Here is a 26,659-nt window from a genome sequence, read left to right as displayed (position 1 = left end):
TCTTTAAAATTTTGATAAAATAATTCGTGGAAAATAGTTTTAAAAGAGTCTAATAATAATATATTCTTATTTAAAAATAATTAATAATATTAATTTATAATATTCTTATTTATTAATAACAAATCAATAATTGAAATAGATTTCTGTCCGTAATTGGATTTCCCTCTACAATTGATTAAAACTTTATAGTTAGTCATCATATTATTTATAAAACAGGTACTTTTTTTATAGAATTGTGGAAATATGCGGAAAGCGTTCAAAGTAATTCTGCGATGGGAAAAAATAGTGTGGTAATTAATTGTATTTGTATATTTTTAGTTCAGTTTTTATTATAGATTTTTCTGAGTGGATAAATTATAACCGGAACCGCACTGGTAGGTACTTACTATATAGTAGTTATATTTTTTCTTAAATAATGTTGATTATTTTGATTATAATAAAATAAAAATACATTAGTATTACTTTTGGCCTGCAAAAGAAAGCCATTTGGACGCACATTTCAAATATATAATAAAAATAATTGTTTGACAAAGTATATAACACGAACGTAATTTATCACTGTCTGCAATGGAAAATAAAAAAAATTTAATTTGAAAATTTTGTAAAGATTTTTTATTATTATTTATTTTGGCTTTCATTTTTTTGGTTATTTTGGCTATACACATTTTTTCTTATAAAAAAATACAGCAAATGACAGAATATAAATACACAGATGATTATACAAAATGAACTTTTCTTAAGATAAATAAATCTATATTATACGTATATCAGTTCCGATTTTGAAAATGACAGACTAGTGCGTACTCGTGGTAAGCACGAGGAAATATCGAATTCTTAAAAAAATTGATCACAAATAATCGCATATTGCAAGAAGTGACACCAGTCAATATACTCGTATTGAAATAATCGTATATTGCAAGAAGTGACACCAGTCAATATATTGAAATAATCGTATATTGCAAAAAGTGACCCCAGTCAATATATTGAAAATGTCAATTAGAATAATTTTCCGTTACAAATAATGTATGTAGGTAGTTACTTACTAAATATATATAAACACATTATTTGGTAAGACGGTCCAATTACAAAAACAAAATTTTCAAAAACACAAATAGGTTATTACGAAAATAGAATCAACTGGCGGACGGCGATAATTTGGCGTTGGCACACCAAGAATTACTCTGTCTTGCATTCTTGTCCATACATGCGCCTCAAGGATCTCATTTCTACAGCATTCTGTCTACTTTCATACTTCCTCTGCCAGTTCAAAGAAAAATATTTATTAGTAGGAGATTTTAAAATATTGTCAGGTAATTCTAAATCCGGGATTGTTTGTCTTTTCAATTAAGGCGATGCCATACGTAGTAATGCAAAATCATGTGTTTTTGGTTTGAAAATTTGGTCGCCTAGAAATGTTTCAGATGCTTTGATTAAATACTGCGAGTAGAATACATCTTGGCCTTTGAAATAATCGAGTATTTTTTAGATAAGTCTTTTTATAAGCCCAGAAAAAAATAATGTATAAGGCCTATGAAAACTGCTTTAAAGTTCAAAATATCCTACTTACGAACCCATTTTCGGTTATGATTATATTGTATAATATGGAAAATTAAGTTATTTATAAAATGATCGAAAAAAAAGAAATATTTATGCCTGAACATCCACAAAATAAAATAAAAGGCACTTTTTGGCCATGTTTTTTTCTTTCATAAATCAAAAAGACGGATGGTGTTAAGCGGGAATTTAAACCTTATCGCCATCTACGTAAGGGTTGTTATTGATAGCGGCTCAATTTAAAATATTACACGACGTAGTGCATCGCCTTAGTAAATATTTAAAAATAAATTAAAATTATAATGATTTTAATTAGGCAGTAATCTTGCTAAATCAACTTTCTTACATTAGTAACGCAACACGAAGCAGGATCTCCGCATGGGTAGGCAGATGGGGTAGAAGTAGATACCGCTGACCTTCTTGGAGGACTCTGCTCCGCTTATTGAGAGGTTGCGGGTTCAATCCCTGGCCAAGTCTAAAGCTTGGGTGTTCAACGACTCGTGATAAATTATTGTCATCAGCAATTGACGGGGAATAAAATCAACCGGCTATTACCAGTTTGATAATTAAGCGAAGGAAATTATGAGAACAGATATGCAGCATTATTATTATTATTTTTGCGAAATAACATACTTGCCCCCCTTTTATTAATGGTGTCAATCGACGTTCGAAAAAACATTTATTTATCTGTAAATAAATTATTATAAGCAATAATTAGTAGCCTGATATATTTATACAAATTGAAAATATCTCCCGAGTAAAAATAAATGCCGCTGGTGGGAATTGAACCCGCACCTTCTGATCTCCGGTCAGGTACTCTGGACCACTGAGCAACATCGACTTATTCCCAACCCGCAAATAATTCAATATGTACTAGTACTTCAATCAACAATTACTGCTTATTATATTTTTTCACCTGTAAACAGCATTTTATTTTATTTATTTTTGTAGTAAAGGCTTTGTTAGTGTTAAATTTCCCACTAGATGGCGTCGAGACATATTATATCTGATGACCGGATAAATCATCACAATAATAATTCATCACATCTTTAAAAAGTTATTTAAAGTCATGGAAAGTGATGAAACAAAAACTTTACTAACTGTGTTACGTAGGTTAAGTTAAGTTAGGTTTTTTTTTTTTTTCATCGTTTCTAATGACTTTATATCACTTTTTAAAGGTGTGTTGAATTGTCACTGTGTTGAGTTATCATGGAACCATTATATCTACATTTGTTGGTGAAATATTTTGACTTGTCAAATATTGTTATTTTTTAATGATGAACTAATGTTTATAAGAGAAAGTTTTTTATGCATAGCACAAAGGATAACAAATATCTAGACTGAAATATCCTATATATTTCATATAATAACTCCAACACAACAACATAGTCTATCTTGGAATAGGAATCCTTAGTGACTGTGAATATAAATAACCTATATACAGGGTGTATCGGCACGTACCCGACAAACTTTAACCAGCTATTCCTTAGCACATTTGGAGTAAAAAATGTTATGGGCACTTTGCTGTCCGGTAACATTTTTTTTAATAAAAAATTTACTATTCATATTTTTACCACATGTCACCAATGTTTTATCCTTTGTCAAAGTTTGAAAACCGATCTGGCAATATTTTGTTCGAGTTTCGTTGAATAATGTACGTACGTACCTACGTTGGCGCGCTTTTACAATCACAACGAAATGGCACGGCACCATTCGTCTCATTTTTAACTATTATTATTTAGTGTGTACGAAAGAGCGAGGACACTTTTTGACACACTTGTTAATAACAGCTGTTGAACGCGAGAAACAACGCAAATGACAGTGACGGAGTGTGGATTTTTTATTTATTTTTTGTTTTTAATGGAAAAAAAGTTACCGGACAGCAAAGCGCCCATAACATTTTTTACTCCAAATGTGCTGAGGAATAGCTGGTTAAAGTTTGTCGGGTACTTGCCGATACACCCTGTATACTAAACTGTAAAATTTGTACTAAACAAACTAATTTCGGATGTCTGTGAGGGGGTGATTACGTGATTTGAAATTGTATTCCTGGGTGGTGTGTACCATTAATTCAATGAACTTTTAATTTTCGCCATTGGAACTGATAAATATAAATAATAATTGTAAATCATGTCAGACAATCGATAAAGTAGGTACCAACATTTTATTTTTCCGTCACTATTTTATCCACCATTACTATTGATATTATTACATTTATTGGATCTATCTAATTTGTTAACAAACCAATATAATTACATTATAAAGAATATCTATAAATAGTATAAAACAAGGTCGCTATTCAAGTCTGTCTGTTGGTGTGCTTAGTTCTTCTAAACTGTGAAAAGGATTTTGATAGGGTTTTCATTGTCATTTAGAGATTTCTCCGGGAAGGTTTAAATATATAATACATACCATAAAAGTCGATGTTTTGTAATTAAGTCAAAACAAATATTTTCTTGCGATTACATTGCTAACGCTGGCTAAACCTTATGAGATACATCAAAATAATGTACTACGGAATTGTATATTTTAAAAAGGCCTACAGAAAAATCAGCAATTGTATATGTCTATCTCCCACGGATAAACCCCAGAAAGGCTGGGTACACGTCAGCTAGTTAAGGCGATGCAATACGTAGTAATTCAAAATTATGTGTTTTTGGTTTGAAAATTTGGTCGCCTAGAATGCTTCAAATGCTTTAATTAAATACTGCGAGTAGAATACATCTTGGCCTTTGAAATAATCGAGTGTTTTTTAGGTAAGTCTTTTTATAAGCCCAGAAAAAAATAATGTATAAAGTCTATGAAAACTGCTTTAAAGTTGAAAATCTCCTACTTACGAACCCATTTTCGGTTATGATTTTATTGTATAATGTGGCAAATTAAGTTATTTATAAAATGATACGAAAAAAATTAAATATTTATGCCTGAACATCCACAAAATAAAATAAAAGGCACTTTTTGGCCATGTTTTTTTCTTGCATAAATCAAAACAGGCGGATGATGTTAAGCGGGAATTTAAACCTTATCGCCATCTATGTCCTTACATAGATGGCGATAAGGTGTTATTGATAGCGGCTCGATTTAAAATATCACACTACGTAGTGCATCGCCTTAACAATATTTAAAGGCAATGATATTCACAAATCCTATATTTATAATATCCCCCGATTCTTCACGGGTCGACGCCAATACTTGACAAATATTTTTTCTTAGTTAATTACCTTAGTAATACTGACAAATTTCTAGCTACATACTATAATTACCTTAGTAATACTGACAAATTTCAAGCTACATTGTATAATAAATTACCTTAGTAATACTGACAAATTTCTAGCTACATACTATAATTACCTTAGTAATACTGACAAATTTCTAGCTACATACTATAATTACCTTAGTAATACTGACAAATTTCTAGCTACATACTATAATTACCTTAGTAATACTGACAAATTTCTAGCTACATACTATAATTACCTTAGTAATACTGACAAATTTCTAGCTACATACTATAATTACCTTAGTAATACTGACAAATTTCTAGCTACATACTATAATTACCTTAGTAATACTGACAAATTTCTAGCTACATACTATAATTACCTTAGTAATACTGACAAATTTATAGCTACATACTATAATTACCTTAGTAATACTGACAAATTTCTAGCTACATACTATAATTACCTTAGTAATACTGACAAATTTATAGCTACATACTATAATTACCTTAGTAATACTGACAAATTTCTAGCTATATACTATAATTACCTTAAAATGCTATTTAAAAAAAATCATAATGTACGCAGGCGTAGTGCATTCCGTAAATTACGATGAAAATAATGTATGCAAAAAATAGAAACTCAATGTAAAAACTAAAAAAATATCAGAAAACAGTTCATTTTCCTATTGTAAAACTTATTTTCTCGACTAGTTTATAATATTATATATTTATTACATTATTTCAAAGTATACATGCAAAATACATTTTTTTCCTAAATTATTCTACTACTCCATAAGGTGTGCTCCAGGAACTCGTGTTTATGGGAGGAGTAAGTATATACAAAAAGAAAATAATGCTTAAAAGACGATGTGTAAACAATATTCTAAGTCTTATTAAATAACTACAAACGTAATTCAATAGACAAATAAACATCATATTCAAATAAACTAATTCAATATACACAATTTAAGAGAATTAGTACTATAACAATGGCCAAAGTTTTTTTTAAACGCTAATTAGTATACATTATGTAAACGTTAATTAATGGTACAAAATATTATAATCCAATTATGGATTTATTTTGCTTTTTTAATTGTTCATATTTCAGTTATCTTCATTTATATAGTACCCAACATTTTCTTCTACTAGTTTGCTCCTATATTGTTATAATAAATAATTGGTTGTTTTTTCTTCCTTCTAGTCGTTCACAAAATTATAAATATAATAGAAATGCTTTTTAAATGTATTTTTACTGTATGGTTTTTTTCTCGGCTTCTTCGATATTATGACATTTTCTTCTATTAGTTTTTGTTATTTTCGATATATTACTAGTAGTTCTGTGAACAGTAGACTTCGCGTCCAAAAGTATGTTTCTAATTTTATCTTATTTAATAAATCAAAACCAAAATTTCATCATGAGATTTGTAAGTAAGTACTTTGGTTCCTACCTAATATAAACCATATATTTCTTGTAACATTTTTTAAATTTCAAAAAAGGAATTATACAATTTGTCCAAAGAAACGTCATCAAAAGTGGTAGTGTAGGGTACCATTCTATATTTAAAAAAAAAGGGAATAAGTCCAAATAAACAAAAGATTTCACATTTGGAAAAATAATCTTTTTTTAAGGCGATGCACTACGTAGTAATGCAAAATCATGTGTTTTTGGTTTGCCTTTGAAATAATCTAATAAATAATGAAGTTCAAAATCTCCTACTTACGAACGGATTTTCGGTTATGATTTTATTGTATAATGTGGCAAATTAAGTTATTTATAAAATGATCGGAAAAAAAATAATATTTCTCCCTGAACATACACAAAATAAAATAAAAGGCACTTTTTGGCCATGTTTTTTTCTTGCATAAATCAATACAGGCGGATGGTGTTAAGTGGGAATTTAAACCTTATCGCTATCTACGTAAGGGATGTAATTGATAGCGGCTCGATTTAAAATATTACACGACGTAGTGCATCGCCTTAACCATGAAAACGGCCACCATTTTGAAACTGAAACTGAACAGGCAGACGTAATGCAAAACGGTCTAGCTAAAACAGGCAATGTCAATAAGCTTTTTATCTTTTTTTTGTAAATACCTACTTTGGTCTTATGTGTATATGTATGTTATGATATATCTCTGTTTATAAATCAATTACTTTACTTATTAATTTTATATTACAGTTTGCATGTGATTTTTATAATTTAAATTCCCCTTAGATTGTGTGGAATTGTATTACCTCCCAAATATGTTTTGTAAATTACTTCCGTTCCGTTTTAAAACTCATCGGGTTTGCTATGTAGCAAGAAATGATAATATAATAAAATACCACTACAAAAAGTACGCCAAACATTTGTATTAAGGCATATTTTAAAATATCGTATGCATTACAAAGACACGGTTACATAAAACCTATTTATACTTGCTGTAAGTATTAGCGCTACCAATATTCTTTCCATAGAACTCGTGAACATAATACCTGTTTCAAATTAATTTAATTGTAGAATAGTAAAATGTAAAAAATATGCTTACAACTTTTTAGATGCTTTATCATGAATTAAGATAGATAAGATATGCTACATAAATACCTCTCGTAAATTTAAGTGCTGATAAAAAAGCTTTCAATTTTCATCCGGCGACGATTATCGACAGCCTGGTTTTTAATTCCTTTACGATTTTATCACTATCGCAAAAGTATGACGACAAGCCGGATTGAGATTTCAACTTGTATATTTATTTTATTTACAACTCATTAACCCCTAGGATGCTAAGAAATCCACCGTGGATTTCCTCGTGGCTCACCGTACTTGTCTAGATTTTATTGTGTTTTGAACCTTTAAAAAATCTGAAAGAGAATAATTTTTTTTCGCTAGGAAAGAAAATAATGTATCTTAATTTTATTCTAGCTTGTCATTTCGTCAGTAGCAAATATATTTATTATATCTGTGAAAAAATGTAACGCAAAATTCCTTGTCAAACGTAATAATTTCGCAAAGGATAACAAATTATCAATACAAATTGAAAATATCTCCCGAGTAAAAATAAATGCCGCAGACGGGAATTTTTTTATATTTCAGGCGAATAATTAATGCTTATAATAATTTGTTTTCCTTTGTGCTATGCATAAAAACCTTGTCTTATAAACATTAGTTTATCATTAAAAAATAGTAATAATTTGGATTTGTAAAAGTGATGAACTTATTATGTGACTTATTTTTATTGTTAGAAAGCTTTTACCCATGGCATTCCAAGGGTTAAGAAGCTTAAAGCTTTTCATAAATAAGCTTTATAATACAAAATAAGGTTTGTATTACAAAAAAATCTGAACCGGTATTGCTAATAAAACAACATAATATTATTGTCTAACATTTTTAGGGTAGTTTAGAACCTTAACAGCTCTGATGAATTATTAATAAATTTTTTTGTAAAGCATTTATCCAAATTACTTACTTTGTAAATATATTTTTCGTGGGAATTTTACATTACTTATCTTTTTAATTTGTTTGTTTTACATAATTTAGCTGGAGTAATCTTATAAATTGAATTTTCAAATTGCACTTTTGACACATGGCTATCGCAATGAAATGTATGGATATAATTACATCGCCTTTGAGGTGATTTTTCACAAAAATGGCGCTGCATAAATTATCCATTATTATTATAAAGAAACGGAACTGAGGAGCATGTATGATTCGATTTATGAATGCAAATGAAGCAGAGAATTTTTGTTGTGTTGCGTGACGTTCCACCCTCTCTTTATACATATGTTCACAAATAGGCGTCAGTGAATAGTCGGCGGTAATATGTAGATTAACGATATAAATAAATAAATTTATTCTGTAAGGTCCTTCAAACTTTTAATCCAATATTCGATATTCTGGAAACCCTTTTTAAAAGTTCGTAGAAATTTATCGTTGGTTGTAGCTCTTTTCAATTACATAGCAGAGAATAAAAAACGGAACACAATAAATTAATAATTTCCGACTTTATGTCCGGGTTAAATCTTCCCCATAGGAAAAACTAAACCCTTCCACACACTTTTCCACAAATGATCATCTAGTCAATCAACATTATGCAAGTGCATTAAATAAGCAAAATAATTAAGAAACAATCAGTGGCGGTTCGTGGTCTTTTTAACAGGGGGTTCAGAAATTCAAGAGAAGATAAACATATCTAATTAAAATTTACTTACTGTTGTCCTTCGTCAAATAGTCGAATACGGCAGCAGTCACACAACTTAAATAAAGTTAGTGGGAGGGGTACCTACATATTATTGTTTTTAAATCACTTTACACTAGACACAAATATTAGATAATGAGAAAAGTTTTATAGGAATTAAATTGTTTAATGTTTTTATAGCACTCAATGTATGTTGCTAATTATTATTGTTTTTTCGAGAAGAATAATTTCGTAGAATATATAATAGATATTTAAAACATTAAAAAAAACAAATAAAGGTGGCACGAAATAAATTTACTAAGTCTACTTCAATAGGTAGTAGATTTGCAAATGCCATAAGCAAACGGTTGGAGAAATGCAGAAACAAGAAAACAAAAATATGTACAAAAATGACTACAAAGTTAAATACCATAATATAACATAAAAATAACACTTGCTTCCCTATGGTTCAAAGTTCAAACGTCGACCGCGAAGTTCTCGGGTTTCTTCGGTTACATTCGTCAATGTTCGGAGGTCACGTGATAACATAACGCGTGTTCGGCGCACACAATTTGTCTTACTTTTGCAAAGAAAGACCAAATTTTGTATATGTCACCGTCATAGGGTATGTACCGGCTAAAATTCTTTTGTATGAAGAGTTTGGCGCGGATTACAACTCGCACAAAGTTGGAATATGTATCGTATTTTTCGGTGGCGCGGGTTTTGAAGGCGAAATTTTAATAGCGTGCTATCTATAATGTGCTTATATTATTATAAAACAAGTTTGTTTTATTTTCTCATCTTTTTAATGGGGGTTCGCCGCACAAACGCACTTTAGAGAAAACCGCCACTGGAAACAATACAAGAACAACACGTCAAATCACCAGAGATCAAATGGGAAAAAAATTCACCGACTCCAGATATTTTCATATCAGAGGGTTCGGCTCGGTAGAACTCCTAACAGGGCCTATAAATCCTACTGATCCCTCAACATAAATATTTTAAAAATCTTTCGTTATCCTACATGTATTCAAAATGACTGTTTTTTGCATTTTTTAATAGATCTAATAAGCCGAGGGTTCGGTTCGGTAGAACTTCATATAATTAATAGAAATATTTATTATTTTCTTCAGGGCCTCCTGTGTGGAGTAAATATATAAAAAAAAAAAAAAAATTAAAATAATATTACTTGACAATCTTCAACGAATATGAAAATAGAAACTTAGATGTACAATATTAGGTTAGGTTAGTTGTGACCGAGACAGATGTCTTTTTCTATTTTCGTATTATTTAAAAATTGTTATTATTTGTATGTTATCAATATTTTTTCTTTTTATTAGTGATAAAAATAATCCTGCTACATCAGTTTCAGAATATCAGGAGCTTTTCTCTCCCCAATTTTCAGGGCGCACTTATCAATTTATTGCAGACTAATTCAACATCTCCGAATATAATCTGTATATTATGACGAGGTTAGTAGGTAGGTACTTACGCACTGGTTTCTACTCAATACGCATGCACTTCCCCAGGCGGAGTACGTACTAGTTCCAGATAAACTCTCGGGGAACTTCCCCAGCTGTCGGGACGACTGCGGCAAGTTTCCTAACTTCTGCGAACTTCTTGCAGACGCAAAGCCTCTCAGCAGAGAGCAGACAGTGGCCGACAGATCCGAAGTCCGCGGAAGATTGCCGATTACCGTCTCGCGTGGTCCACAGCGGGGAGAGGCGCGGCGGCGGGGGTCGGGAGGGGCTCCGACTATAATACCAGCTCCGCACGCGAACTACAGCACTAGCGATCTGACACTCAGCAAGCTCACTCACTAACAAAACAGGCCCCACTTCGGTACCTTGCGGAACCCTTAGTTTGCAGTTCTCTTCTTTACCAACCAAAAAGCGCGCGGATTACACTTGTAACTCGTAATAATCACGCAAATTGAATTGATTCTTGCTGAATTTGTGCAAATTTAAAGTGAAGTCCACAGTGAACGCTGTTTTAAGTTGTTTGAAACACTATAATCTACGTTTTTCGACTATTTACAATATCAGTTCTTTAGCTTTTCTCGTGTGCATCCGCGAATACATATTCAAGGTTTCTAATCACATCCGCTGCAAGAAGTTTATTACCTTGTCAGTGATATTGATAGATATTTATTGTGAACTTGATTGATACCTGTGATACCAGTTGACAGTGAAGTAATTAACAAACGTTTATAGTTTTCCATTTATTTGGAAAATTATCCTGGCTTATACAAGGGATAGCTCCACCGTCCGTCGGAATACTGTGAGTACCAACTTTATCCAAAAATAACATTATTTTAAAAATATACTGAAACTAACATCATTATATGAATTTGAACTACTATTCAAATGACACAAAATAAAAAACTGTAATACCAACGTACTATTGCATTTCATAAATTTGATGTAAGTGTAGATAACAATTTGAAATCATTTATATTTTTCGTAAAAATAAGATGCTCTTCTTAAAAATATTAAATTCATGGCTAACCAACGAGTAATCTTTTAAAAAAATTGTGTAGCACCCACGTATTTTAATTTTAAAGGATTAAATTATTTAATGCTTTCCAAAAAAATGTGGATTTGCTAACATTATAATTAAGTACAAAATAATTTTTTAAAATATGTTTTTCTAAAACCGCCAATAGCTTCAACATGGTGAGCTCTGACATCATTCAATCTGCTCAGTTTTTTCTGTCCGCTTTGAGTCAACGTACATATTTTGAGCTCTCAACGCATTTTTCTCATTAGCCATGGTGCTCTCAAAAATCAATATGGTGGGTAATTACGATAAAAAATCAAAAGTTTTGAAACTCGGCGAAACCGAGATGTAGCTGCAATTTTTTAAATGAATTTATTGCTGTCTTATAAATAGGTAGGCTGACGATATTAAGCACATGTTTAAATCATTATTTTACACGATTGGAAGAGCATCATTGCAGTGAAAGTTTATTGTTGCGACTTTTACATCTTCCGTGTGCACTAATGTGGGCCACCTGACACGACAAACGTGTAATACCCTACTCGGCTAACTCCAACTACCTCCATACAATATACTCCAAACACTCGCTTACTTGCTCCTTACACCATTCAAATTCTACCATACATCCTCCAGAATCCTTACAGAAGTCGCTTTATCTGGCCATAAAATATATCTCACGCAATGGTCTTTTATACATCATAAAATTCTACAATTTTTTCCCCATAATCCATACAGTCTTTACTAGATTCCTACACCATAAAATTCTACAATTTTCGATAAAGTCTACTGGCCTCTACTACCTCCATACTACATTTTCCTTACATTCTTATGTTCCCCGTATGCTCCCACAACGTGTGATATTACATCAGCTAAAATTGTACTGACATTGGGCTCTTTATATCGCTCAACTGCCAAAGAGTATTTTTAAATTTGAACTACTCTCAGGAGATTAACTGCAACTTTTTAAACTGAACTTTTGAATGCACACAAAATATGAAAGTATTACAATTTTGGCAAATACCTAGATCAATATAATATTTGTGTATTTTTAAATAATAAAGGCAATTTAATAATGCCTAGTTTTAATTTTGTAGTGATATTATTTTGTGAAACATCATGAGGCTTTATGAAAAGTTTAAACTGTTGATATTTTACCATTATTTAACAGTTAAAATCATTCAATAGTTGGAATTGAGTCGTACGTTCTTGCGGCATGGAATTTTCACAACATTTTCAGTTTTGACTTTTGTTCAACAAAACTTTTGAAAAAGAGCTTTAATTTAACTGTCTCAAAAAAATAATACAAGGCACTGTTTGGTAGCAGAAGTCAGGGACGCCCGAGGAAGACATGGTCAGGAAGACCAAGTGAATCAGATACTTGAGTCAGGCCATGTCAAGAGTCAGAACAATAGAATAGTATGTATGAGACGATGTATGAATGTGAATGAGGCAAGGAGTGTGTGTCAAGACCGAGTTGTTTGGCGGTCCGTCCTCTCTGCCTACCCCTTCAAACGGCGTGATGGTTATTTAGTTCTGTTTGCTCTGTATTTTACAACATGGAAAAATTGTGTTGTATCTTGACGAATCCGGAGAATTGAAATCTTACATTATTTTTAAACTTGGCTACAATATTACGCGGCCCGTAAGGTCAGAACAGTGAAAAACTTGATTTATTATCATGGCGTTTGTTTGGTTAAAACGGTCTTAAGGCGAATCATAATGCCAAATCACTATTTTTAATAATCTTTATAACGAATACCAAATACCAAAAAATATGCTTTAGATAAATTGAAGGCTTTCCTGTCGTTTCGCTTGAGTAGAATACAAATGAAAAAATAAATAACTCAATTAAAATATAAATGTAAACTACTAAAAAAAATATTTTTTCAATAGAAATGTATGAACGCATAAAGGAAACAACTTTTAAAAAATACAGTATTATATCTAAAATTATCTGTGACAGTTTCACTTGATTAACTTTTTTTCTTTCTTATAAAATTATTTATAAAATAAATAAAAACCAGTTTTGTGTTTGAAATCTAACGTTTCTAGACTCCGTTTGTCAAGCGATTTTAAAGCCTATTACCTACAATATAAGGTATACCAAGAATATACACATTTTTGGCTTGTAGCTTCCTTTTAAATCAGACTTGAGGTCGGCATTACCACGCCAATGTTGAACGGGCATATAAGAATCTAATTAGTATGACGGTTACTATTTAAAAGATTTAACACGTTTTTTTTAAATGTATGGAGACCCTTAATTTTTGGAGTCCTGCCTGTTGCAACATTTCACTCTGTTACATTCTTAGTTTGTGATAAAGAGGGTGAACGGACCTATCAGCGGCACGCCTTTATCACGTTAATAATTTTCAAAACCGTATTTCCAAGAAATTGGGATCGCTCCATGGGTCGTCTGTCTAGTATTTTTTTTTTAGATAATTACCACGTTTTTTCTTTGTGGCAACATTTTTATCTGGGCCCTGATAACCCATATCTTGGGTGGTGACGTCACCGTGACGTTACCGATAACCAATGTGTGGCACATGTGCTGGCCAACCTCCCAACAGCGGCACGTTATTCAACACGCGTCAGTTAAATAATTATTATCACCTAAAGTCAATTAAAAATCCAACACGCTCTTTTGAAAAGGAAGGCTAACGTGCTCATAATCAAGACGAGAAAACAATGTGCGATAGTTACTAAACAAGAATCATCCCAGTTGAACTTAAAGCTCATCTAAAAGCTAGGAAACATTAGAGAACTTGTCCTAGAGATTTTGTCCTGGCAAAGCGTAGCATGACGTGGGGAGTGGTGCTGTTGAACTAACTAGCAAATAATTTGGATGTAAGTGATTGTTCTCTAAATGACCTAAAACAATTATTGAAGAGTCACTTAGCTAAATGCTGATATGATGTAAAATTGTACTGTAACTGGAATGAATGTTCTGTTGTACAATAAAAAAAAGAACACTCCAGGAATTGGAAATTGGACTAAAGGTTCTGAAGACCAGGCAAAATGGTTGAAGGTTTTAATATTGGATTACGAAACTAATAAACAAATTGGTAATCTATTTTTTGGTTAATTTGAATTATTAAAAACTCTCTGACCATGAGCTCTGGCGTCTTGTGATTTTTACAAGTATTTTTATCAGGATTTTGTAGGTCATCGCAGTTTTCAGATTACTATTACATTTTCGTAATGTGATTTAAAATGCACCGTCTGATTGTTTCATATATTTTAAATTTTAAAAGTTGAAAATCCAACGAATCTTGGAAGTAGTTAGGTACCTATTTACCAATAATAATTAGTATAAAATTGAAGTGGCTAAAATTTTATAAATATTTGTGAGTTTAAATGGAAGTAAAATGTGAAAACATTCAAAAGTTTAACGTCGTTTGAAAAAACTGTCCTCTAATGCATTCCTAGTACCTTTACAAACACTTGTTTGAAGAAAAAAACATGAACGGGCCCTTTTTTACAAAGGGACTGCCGGCTTACTACGAAATTTACGATACTTCAATGTACTCTGGTCTATAATGGAGTCCCTAGGTAGGTGTCAGGAGCTTTTTTTTAAAATGGTATAAGTTACTAGAATATCGTAAGAGCCATGTTTCCAACACACCCCTCGTCGCGTGATAACAATGTAATAGAAGGAGACACAAGAGGAATGAGTAAAATCAAAAAAAAGAATTATTATTACAATTTTCATATTATGTACTTATAGAGCTGCACATACGTAGAGCTTTCCGAAAAGTCAACCATTAAATATATCCCCAGTCTCGAAAGTGCTACTTACTGTATTATACTCGTATTATTGATCATAAAATCTGTTCTACACGTGTTTATTTGCTGACGTGTGCAGTGTTTGTCTCGGCTGTAGCATTTTAAGACTACTAAATGGCCAATCCATGCATTATTTATTAATCTAATGATGAATAATGTGAAACTAGACTCTTGACGTCTGCGTAAATAAAAGCACTATATATTATCATGAGAAACCCTTCTTACTCGTACTAGAATACCTGCGATTCAGTTTTACTAATCATACCCTCCAACATAAAGGATATATATAGGCGCAAAAACTTGCCCGGAACACTCGGAAAGTTGATCTTCTTCATATTTGTGTACAGGATGAAAACTTGGATTCTAAATGAAGCCAGAGAACGGACAACAATACGTGGTTCTGGAAAGCATGCTTAGTGTATTATGGATCTAAGGCCAACAAATCCATCTGTTCTGGAAGAGTTACAACGTATCATGGTGTCTGTAGTGGAAGATATCTGGAGACACAGCTGGATGATAACTCAGCTTACGATCGACCTTATAAATGGGATTCCACACCCCTTCAACCAGAACCTTTAAGGACTGAAGGAGCCTGGTTCATCAGGACAAATTTTGTTAAAGATCATCCTTAGCTATGAGAGATGAGAGAAGAAATTTTACAACATTTCACACACTTTTTTCATTGCATTGTGGAAGTAAATATACTCTCCAGTAGATGTTGAACGATGTCACCTCCCACAACGAGACTAAAGTTCATAGATGGAGTATATTTAGAACCCGTAAAAGAAAAGGTATTCTTCTCAGAACTGTCTAATTATAGCTGATTGAATGATTTCTGAGTAAACGAAGTTTTTTAATTGGCACCTAACGTGAGCGGAAATATTCGACGTCTGACGACTTTAGTGCCAACTTTTCAAACATCGCCGAGAAGCAGATAAATGACAATTAAGTTTTTATTTTATGGAACATGGAAAGTTCCAGAATGGCATAAAACTACCGCTTTCGTAATTAAAATAGTAATGCCTACCGAACACGAAGTCTTACAAAACGATACACGACACGCAAACAAAATATCACAAGGAACTTGGTATATTTATGAATTCAATAAACTTTCATATCTTGCACTATTCACATAACGCTAATTGTGTGTTAAACCATCAACATCAACTGACATCAGTCGATTTCAAAAAACCTAATTAATAAAGGTTGTCCTTTAAAGTGTTACTTATTCACAATACCGAAAATCGAAAGTAAAACCAAAAACATCGATCTACTCAACTTGCATCCTGTTGTTTTCCAATGAATTTTATGTCAATTAGTGACTTAGTAACTTGGGAATCGCTACATTCGACCAATGTTGGAGGGTTGTCACAACCGCTATGTTCCTATTAATAATAAAATATTGAAATCTTTAAGAAAGAAAAGTAAAACAACTAAAAAAACAAATGAAATTATATACACACAGTTTTTACCAGCGATTCCTAAGAGTATTTGGAGTAAAAATTTGGACATCATTTTGCCTTCCGATGACACTTTTTCAATTAAAAACAAAAAACATGATTTTCTATCACCCATCGCCACTCGGTATAACCTAGCGCATTACGTGATATGCACTCCTTCTCGTTCCAGCAGTACCGTACATACGAAACAAGCGCGTACCTAACACTGTTTTACTTCTTGTAATCAAATGTTTTTTTTTTAATATCTAGAACCTTCCTTTATTCTGTATAAATACCAACGTACTGACCGCCAGCGTGGCCACCGTTGTTCAAGTAATTCTTACACTACAATGAATTAAACCAGGATAAGCAAGCATCGTCTACAAAGAGGCACTGATACTGCTACTGTCTGTGTTACGTAGGAATTTTTTTGCTTTTGGTACATGACGTAAAAGTCCAAAAGGCGTTGGTTTCCCCAATCATCGCTCATCTATCATGATAATCATATTTAAAGATTGATATAAGTGCTTGGCGCCTGTGACTCATTCGGATGCTGCTTTTTTAGACAAAATAATACTCTTGAGATCGCATTAGTATATTAAAACTTCTGAATCACTCCAAGAAGTTCGATTGCACCATAAATTATACAAAAAGTTGTTTCATTCATTTTCGTGAAGGTTAAGTACATAAAGCATTTCCCAGAAGAATTGGTTTTGAGTTTGTTCGAATGAATCATTGCTTCATATTTTCTGAGAGTTGATAATTTTCACAGCCAATCTCTAATATTCGTGAATACTGTTATACATAGTTTGCATAAAAAATAATAGGTTTGAGGCTTGTCCACACTTGCGAATCTCTTGTGTATGAGCACAATGATAAAATCAACTTATTATTATTTGGGACTGGAAGTCTAATTTGAAGCTTCGAACACTGATTGCAAAATATTTACAATAATGGTTAATGGTTAATAGATTTAAATAAACATGAATTGTTGCGAAACTGGAGTAGACGTTCACTTATTCATTTCCAATGAGAGTATATCCAAAAATAGACACAAATTTTCATTAATTATTGCATGTTCAAGTAGCCGGAAACCACTGGGTTAGTAAAAAAACTACACTTGCTCAGTAACCATCGCTGATAAATTGTAATTTGGCCTGCGGTGTTTTTTGGCTTCTGACTAATTCGATGAGAGGCTCTCGTGCGAATAGTTTGAAGAGGTTAATTACTATACTCAGTCGATTGCCTGTGGCTATGAGTATTTCACGAGTCATTAAAATGATGGACGAGAATGTCTCCCATTGACAGGACAGACGTGAATTCACCGCTACATTGCCAATTATAGACAGGGACAGATGACCACGGGTTTTCTTCTAACCTCACAAAATTCAGGCAAACTAAACATAACAATTTTGCAAATGTCATAATAAATTCCTATAACTACATCCATACACATTTTTCATTTATTGGTTAAACTCAGGTCCGAAACAAGTTAGGTAACTCAAATAACACAATTTTTTGTTATGCCTTTAACGGATTTAAGGCGATGCACTACGTCGTGTAATATTTTGAATCGAGCCGCTATCAATAATAACTCTTACATAGATCCGCCTGTTTTGATTTATGCAAGAAAAAAACATGGCCAAAAAGTGCCTTTTATTTTATTTTGTGGATGTTCAGGCACAAATATTTAAATGTTTTTCGATCATTTTATAAACAACTTAATTTGCCACATTATACAATAAAACCATAACCGAAAATGGGTTCGTAAGTAGGAAATTTTGAACTTTAAAGCAGTTTTCACAGGCCTTATACATTCTTTTTTTTGCTGGCTTTATAAAAAGACTTATCTAAAAAACACTCGATAATTTCAAAGGCCAAGATATATTCTATTCGCAGTATTTAATTAAAGCATCTGAAACATTTCTAAGAGACGAAATTTTCAAACCAAAAACACATGATTTTGCATCACCTTAATAGATTTTTAACGAATCTTCAAGGGTTTTATCATTCCGTTCCTGATTCTGATAACAAGAAATTGGTAGCTTTATAAATGTCTTTTAGTTATGAGCCCATGATTATTTATTATCTTTATCGGACAATTAACTGATTGCTTACTCCGCCACTGATCATATAACTGGGAATCGGTGGCTTTGTAAATTGATTTATTTCAAAAACCCACATTTTTTAATCAACTTTAACGGATTAAACGGATCTATAACGGATTTTTAACGGACTTTTAACTTATCTCTAACGGATCGCTCACTCCGCCCCTGATCCTATGACTGTGAATTGGTGAGATTTAATAAGCTACTCTGTGGCGTGTCGGTGAACAATTTATTACTGTATTATTTTAATGGCAATAACCGGAGTCAAGGAGCTTCCGAGAATGGGCTATTTTTAGAGATATTTATTTATATCTACTCCTATAAGTAGCTGTTGGTAACCAGTAACTAGAATTCACGTAGTGATTTCATTGCTCGAATATTGAGTACTCAATTCGTTTACTCAATATACTCGTATTTCCGGGGCCAAATAAAAGTGTAGGATTCTGATAATATTATGTTTTAAGTGTTAGTGGAAAATATACCTTTAATCAATTTTTGGAAATATTGATGGGATGAAAAATTGGGAAGTGAATGAGAGGAGGAATGAGTGTGTTGAGAAGTACCTACCTGGGTATTCAGGTATGTGAGATGTTTCATGATCACTAAACAGTTAGTTTATAGTCTGAGTAGTTTTTTCTCATCGGCTCCCAACTTCTCTCAACCGTCTGGAAGCCAGTGAGAATATGGCATTCGAATTGGTTATGTTTTGAGCCTGAAGTTAGTGGGGAGGGGAAGGAGATGTGGCAGAGAAGGGTGGGGAAGTAGGTACTTGGTTTCTGGTACCTGGTTGGAAAAAAAAACTTCCTTTCTCCACTCCATTTAACAAAGTAACTGGCTATTCAAATATGATGACGTTTCGATTCTGAATGGTTGTCTTTCAACAGGGCGACACTGAAAGTATCTACCACTCTGAAACGCCCCTCAAATGTAATAAAAAAAATTTAAAATTAATAAATTAAGAAATTAATCAAATAAAATTTACTTGCGCACTCCGGGATCTGTAGGCAAAGATCGTAACCACTCAGTCACGGAGGCCGTCGTATATTCGACATTCCCCACCTTTTTTAGCCTATCAGCATTCCCCAAATGGAGTTGCCATTGTTCCCATAGTTCCGTGCATTTGAAACTCTTGTACGGTATGTATAATATCCAGAGATGTGCTTTATTTCAAATAAATCCATTTCAAATGGAAATGCAAAATGCAAAATGGGTATTTTCCATTTTGCATTTTAAATGCATTTCTAAAAACCATTTTGCATTTTAAATGCTTTTCTCAATGCATTTTCCATTTTAAATGCTTTTTTGCAACATTCTTCCCAGAGGCGGCTCGTGACAGAATTTGCCTGCAGTGCATTTCACAAATAATGGTAACATGTAAAATAGGAAAATAAAGTGATTTAGGGAACTACATACCCAGTACAAATAATTCATTTGTAGAGAAAATCCATTCGTCGCTCTTTCTTTTGAGATAATTCTTCATTTACAAGATTATTAAAGTCTGGCATAGACGAGATCAAACTTTTTTCGATGCTCATCATTGATAAAGCATTGAGACGATCTTGGGACATAGTATTCCTCAGAAATGTTTTTACACGTTTCAACGTAGAAAAACACCTTTCGCACTCGACAGTTGTCATCGGAATAGTACAAATTATTTTTAACAGTTTCACTATTTCACTAAAACACTCCACCAAGTTACACTTGTAAAATAATTGTAAAATTGATATTGCTCCGTCAGCATTCGCAAAATCATCTGTAGTTTGTTGGGATTAAATGAACTTCGGTTACTTTTGATAAAATCAATGTTAACCGCAATGTTTTCATTAGCACTCATTTTTAAAAAGCTTTTTGCAGAGCAAAACTCGTAAAAACCGTTAAAACCTCGCGTCAATCGCCAATAATGAATACTGTCAAGTTTGCAGATATGTAGATCGCGCCGGTAACGCTAGAATATTATAACATTGTTAATTAGTTCGAAATCTGTCAATCCTAACTAATGCATTCCAAACGTTTTACGCATGTTTAAGGTTTTTGATATATATCAGGATGTTTCGGCGCATGCGCCGATAATGCACCGACCAGCTTCTATCTCCACTGCTCTAACACATCAACAGCCGTTATGGGTCTCTACCTGTCTCGCTCGTTTCACGGTTCCAACCTATAGAGACAGTGCCTATAGAAGGTACATGGCATGTCTCGGGCAAAGCCGAAAATGCACGGGTTGATATATTACCTACACTGTTTTTCGCATGCGCGGGAGTCTAGTACAAACTTTGATTGGTAATAATATTATAATGATCTGGCGTGAATTCTTCGTGAGTGGATATACAAATTTACATTTCTAACGTATATCGATGTTTGGCAGTGCAGTGCACAAATGCACTAAGGCAGGGACCGCCTCTGATTCTTCCTACTATCTCCTTCATATTTTTTTCATAAGCCCCAAATATCAGTTGGTTCTCAACCTCGCTATGAGAGATAATTTACATTTGTCAAGTTGCTCCCTGGTAGGAGCCCTGGCAATTGAGTGATACCATTACAAAAAATACTGAGCATTGGGCCATGACGCTGTAATATTAAATGTTAGATAGCAGATTCTATGTTTTTACGTTGGCAACATTAGTACCGCGCAAATTTTTTGTGGTTTCATAATCTGTAGTCGTGGTGCTTTTGGATTTACCATCATGTAATATGTTTGTTCTACATTGATGTCCATCATTAAATGACAAAATTGTTTAAAAATTCTATAATTATTTTAATTGTTTGACCTGAGAAACCATTTTGCATTTTCAATGCATTTTGAAAATAGGTATTTTGCATTTTGCATTTGAAATGCCTTTCTAAAAACCATTTTGCATTTTGCATTTTCAAATGGAAAAGTTTTGACCCATTTCCATTTTGCATTTCAAATGGTTTTGGGTACCCATTTTGCACATCTCTGATAATATCCAATATGAACAATCATACATGTATTATTATATATCTCGTGATATCTATTACTAATATAAATAATATAATTGCTTTAATAATAGTTTTATAAACTACGAGAGATGCATAATGAAAAATGTAAAGTCTGATTGATAAAACATTTTCCGCGTTAAAACGCCAACTGACTACCTGAGCGACGAAATGCGATCATCTTGTAATGTTTCATTCAACAGTGATTAAATCTGAACAGCCAGGCCCCTTGGCCATTTGGTATTCAGGCTTCACCTGCACGGACCACCTGCCATGTCGGACATGCTGGCTGATGGGACGCACTGGGAATTAGAATAAATAAAATACACTCACCAGTCGTTGTTCCAAATACAAAAAACCGTACCTTGTTGCTATGTCATTTTTTCACCCAATTAAGAGGTACCTACTTACTACCAGTATTCTGAAAGTGAATAACTCACCTAACCATTGATAATTTTGTTTGCATAACCGATTGAGAGATTAGTTCGTATTCCACTTTGGGATAGGAGACTCAGTAAAGAAATATGCTGATCTTTGTGACTTCAAAATTTATCTGTTAATGCAGTTCTGGTGAGTTGTTCTGGTCTGCAGCCAATTGGGAAGATAGTATCCTTTATCCAATATCCTTTTGCATCCTTAAATAGACCAATACCTTTTCATGGTGGTATCGTCTCTCACCCTGCATGAAGTCTGAAGTCCTGAATATCCTTCGGGATGGAAAGAGCGAGGTTCTTCCGATTACGTCTCACTCCATAAGATTAGTGAGAACTCGTGCACGACCACCTTGAGATACAGCCTCCGTTATCACTGCCCCGTAAACCTGGTTCTTCATCAATATGATTAGGTGCTCCCACAACCACTGTACCCACATGATGTATTTGGTGGGCATGTGTGAAGGTAGTATGTGGTGCAGACCACCGAACATGTGCTGTAGTGATGTGGTCAATGTATGACCGCACTATTCATTTCCCACAGATATTAATGAGGCGGGGCCATTGCGGTACAACACCTACCTAAATTATCTAAATGAGCTAGAAACTATCCTAAGATTCTGTAGATCTCAATGACTGTGGCTGGCTGGACATATATAAAAAAAATGTCAGAAGACCGAGTGAGTAACTAGAGGTAGACCAAAGAAGAGGAGGACTGACTTACTGACTGACTGACGAGGATTGGAACAGGACAGGAAGGTATAAGGACTGGAGAAGAGTGGCTAAAGATTGGAGTTAGATAGATCAAAACCCTTGCAGAGGAGAGATCAAATTTCCACCGTTGTGCACCATTGTAGGGATTCGACAGGGACACTTTATTTATTACGTATGGAAGTGAAAGGCAAACGTTCCACAAGTTTCTGTACACCATTATGTTGTTGCATCTAATCTAGAGGCGAGCCAATCAATCAAAATTCCAAACATCCAACCAAAAGAAACTTAAGAGTCAAAACGTTCATCCACAGAGATTTCCTTTTCATCAAGTGCCAGTCTGATTAAAGAATATCGATGTAACACACCATGTGCTGATTTCTATATATGATATAGCATATACATGTATATATTACAGTAAAATACATTATGCACTTGTTGCATACAAATATGCTTCAAGTAAAAAAGCTTCCAGTTACGTCTCAAATGAATCAAGTTTTGCGTCAAGTACAAATACACCACCATCAAAAATTGAAATTAACGATTTAACTAGAAAAAGTATTTATGTAGAAAATGTCTTGGTTTTTTTATTAGTGTTCGTTATTTTCCTGTACGCTTTCCCGGTTTGTGGTCTCTCTCAGGACGGTTCTACCAGACTATCTGGCAACGTGCTCGCCGGCACGTAAAGACGGAAAGATATTTTATTATTGCGAATTTATTATTGGTTATTTATTATGTGAAATTTGTATTTTCATATTTATTTTTATCTTTTTGCAACACGATTGGTCTCGCTCCCCGACGCGATGCTGCGGCGGATCAAAGAAAATAAAACAGTTTTAAAAAATAATACTTAATATTTAATATTATTACGGCGTATTGTAAATAAATGTTGAAATTTATTGATATTTGATATGTCGGTAAAGCACTTTCGTAATATTTCGGTTTTTGTTAACAGTTTGCACGTTTGCAGGTGTGTTTTTGAAATCTTGTATTTTTATTACACCTATATTAGTACCTACCCGGCTTCGCCGAGATTTCATCCGTTTTTTTTAAATATAGAATAAAGAATATAGCGTATTGTCTGCTCTTCTATATAATAACTTCGATATAATTAGAAAATGGCTTCGTTGGCGTAGAATTTCCCGATGGAAATGGAATTCCTCGACTCCAGAACTGCTTTAGAAGAAACACAAATAGAGATTTTTATTTAAAATCAAGGTAAGCAGAAAGCTCATATGCTGCGTCTAATGTAACGTTATCGTAAATTTGTTAATGGAAACTGATTACTTTTATTGTCGTCATTTTGATTCTTGTATTATTTTTTTATTTCTATGTCCATTCGAGGCAAACTTTGTTTTGTATAAAAACGGTCATTTTTATCCAAAATCGAATTAAGAAACTAGTTATATTACATTAGACTGAAGTGGCATCCACCTTAAAGATTTGTTTCTAACTAAATAGGTTAGATACAAATCACTTTAATAATTATTAGTCTACTATTTTCAGTTGCTTCTCTTTTGAACACCGCGTGCTTTCTGCGTTATAAAGCCTAATGTTCCTAGACTCTAGAGTTTAATGTTAAATGGTTGAATGATATCATATACTTCTTTTAAGATTACGTCAACAGTAGACAGATAATAAACCAATGCTGGTCAGGGTCACTAAGATTGATATACGTTTGTTATCATACGTTATAATTATGTACTTAGAGAAGTAAAAAATAGTCGAGTTAATTACCGAAGACCGAAAACTATTATATACACTATTCGGTCTAAAATTGGGATGAAATTGCTAGTTCTTACCCGCTTTGGCGATAAGTTGGGCTGTAAGTTAAGTACCAATTGATAATAAATTGATTGAATATCATATGTTTTTGATTTGAAAATTTGGTCACCTAGAAATGTTTCAGATGATTTAATTAAATACTGCGAGTAGAATACATCTTGGCCTTTGAAATTATCGATTTTTTTTAGGTAAGTCTTTTCATAATCCCAGAAAAAAATAATGTAAAGGCCTATGACAATTGCTTTATAGTTCAAAATCTCCTACTTACGAACCCATTTTTGGTTATGATTTTATTGTATAATGTGACAAATTAAGTTATTTATAAAATGATCGAAAAAAAATAAAAATTTATGCCTTAACATCCACAAAATAAAATAAAATGCACTTTTTGGCCATGTTTTTTTCTTGCATAAATCAAAACAGGCGGATGGTGTTAAGCGGGAATTTAAACCTTATCGCCATCTACGTAAGGGTTGTTATTAATAGCGGCTCAATTTAAAATATTACACGACGTAGTGCATCGCCTTAACAATTTTTTTTCTGTCGGATACATAGGCCAAACAGAAATAACTCTCAAGCGACGAGTTATAGAGTAACGAAACTTTCACAGATTTTTTGTCGTCAATTTATACGCCAACACAACTCATTTTAGATCATTATGTCATTTCAATCAGGAGTTACAGAGCTTTTATACATTAGTTTTCCTGACCAAAAATATATGTAAAACGCCATATTTTTTGTTGCATAATTTTTAAACGTTCAATTAAAATAAAGAATAACGAGCTTTGAAAATCGGGTGAAGCCGGGTACTAACTGTTAACGACGGTAGTTAATCTCTATTGCATCTGCATTATTTTTGTGTTAGATTTTATTATTCCTAATAGCAGACATAAAAGAACACATCCAATTTTATTTATGTATGTGGTTAGGTTAGAACAAATGATCTTTAAAATTAATCGAGCATTTACCCGCAATATAGTTATTTTTAACTATCAACTTGTTCTGAGAAAAGATTGTTCTAATAATAAATAAATCTGATAAAAAAAACCTTTTTATTAAAACTAATGTTTTTTTCCGAGCCATAAAACATGATCTTATATTTAATGACGCAATTGCTAGATTTTTTATCTTGATTCGAATAAGCACTCTTTATAAGAATCGTTTTCTCTTGTTTCGAAAATAAATCTGCATTTTGTTCCATTTCGAATGCAACTGCTGACTTTTTTTTTCTTGAACTGTTTCCTTTGATTATTGTTTATTTCTTTCTTATAAAATTATTCACAAAATATATTTTAAGTTTCACTTTTGCGCTTGAAATCGAGCAGTCTGGACTCCGTTTGTCAAGCAATTTTTATTCCTTTTACCTATGTTAGTGGCGCTATAAGGCATACTAAGAATATGTACATTTTTGGCTAATGGCTTCTTGATGCTAGAGTTCACCGTTCACGACTTATTCCGCTTATAATTTTAAGAAGCTGAAAAGCATAAAAACAGGCTTAAAATTAATTATTGTTTTACCCTGTTTGACGTCTTCGTTGTTATGGTTTAGTTTATTTATTTATGTCATCAGTCTATAACGTGTCTCTAAATCGACTTGAGAAGGAAATAAAGCAGAATTAGTGTGGTCCGTGAATTTTAGAAGGTCCCACAAATCTTTCAACACCTCACAGTATTAACTACAAGTCCTCGAACAAGAAACAGGACTTCCTGGATTAAAAAGTACCCTTTTCACATAAAATATTTTAATTCATAACTTTAAAATAAAAATCACAAAAATAGATTAGTTATTTTCAACAAATTTGAACATTAATTCAATATTAATATAAAATTAGAGTAATGTAACAGTAAAATAGAAATTGGGTTTCCTGAAATAGTAGCATAATTTGTCAAAATTATTTTGCTCAGTGCCTCTAATCATCTTTGGGGATGCTGTGTGGAGGGTCTTTTGATGTCTGGCATTCTTGAAATATGCACGGTTAAGTTGGTATTAAGGTCACTCCCAACGTATTG

General features: G+C 32.8%; 2 protein-coding genes across 3 annotated transcripts in view; one reads left to right on the top strand and one right to left on the bottom strand.

Annotated features, from left to right (window-relative positions):
* The window catches only part of LOC149418695 (peroxisomal leader peptide-processing protease), a 105,538-nt gene extending 94,960 nt beyond the window's left edge, over positions 1 to 10,578 (bottom strand). Inside the window, exon 1 of the mRNA XM_089638924.1 lies at positions 10,425 to 10,578. The gene's annotated coding sequence lies outside the window, so the exon portion shown is untranslated. The remainder of the gene's footprint in view (positions 1 to 10,424) is intronic.
* Positions 1 to 26,659, top strand: part of ITP (ion transport peptide) — a 65,755-nt gene that overhangs the window by 15,979 nt on the left and 23,117 nt on the right. The window contains exon 1 of one of the 2 annotated variants that reach the window (XM_089638925.1): positions 10,710 to 11,212. The exons of the other annotated variant lie outside the window; for it this stretch is intronic. The gene's annotated coding sequence lies outside the window, so the exon portion shown is untranslated. Of the gene's footprint in view, positions 1 to 10,709; positions 11,213 to 26,659 lie in introns of those variants that run through there. 2 annotated transcript variants of the gene reach the window in all.

This window comes from Hesperophylax consimilis, chromosome 13 (genome assembly GCF_061612785.1).
Source record: "Hesperophylax consimilis isolate HC1 chromosome 13, BYU_Hcon_1.0, whole genome shotgun sequence".
Lineage (NCBI taxonomy): Eukaryota > Metazoa > Arthropoda > Insecta > Trichoptera > Limnephilidae > Hesperophylax > Hesperophylax consimilis.
This window is presented reverse-complemented; position numbering and strand designations above follow the sequence as displayed.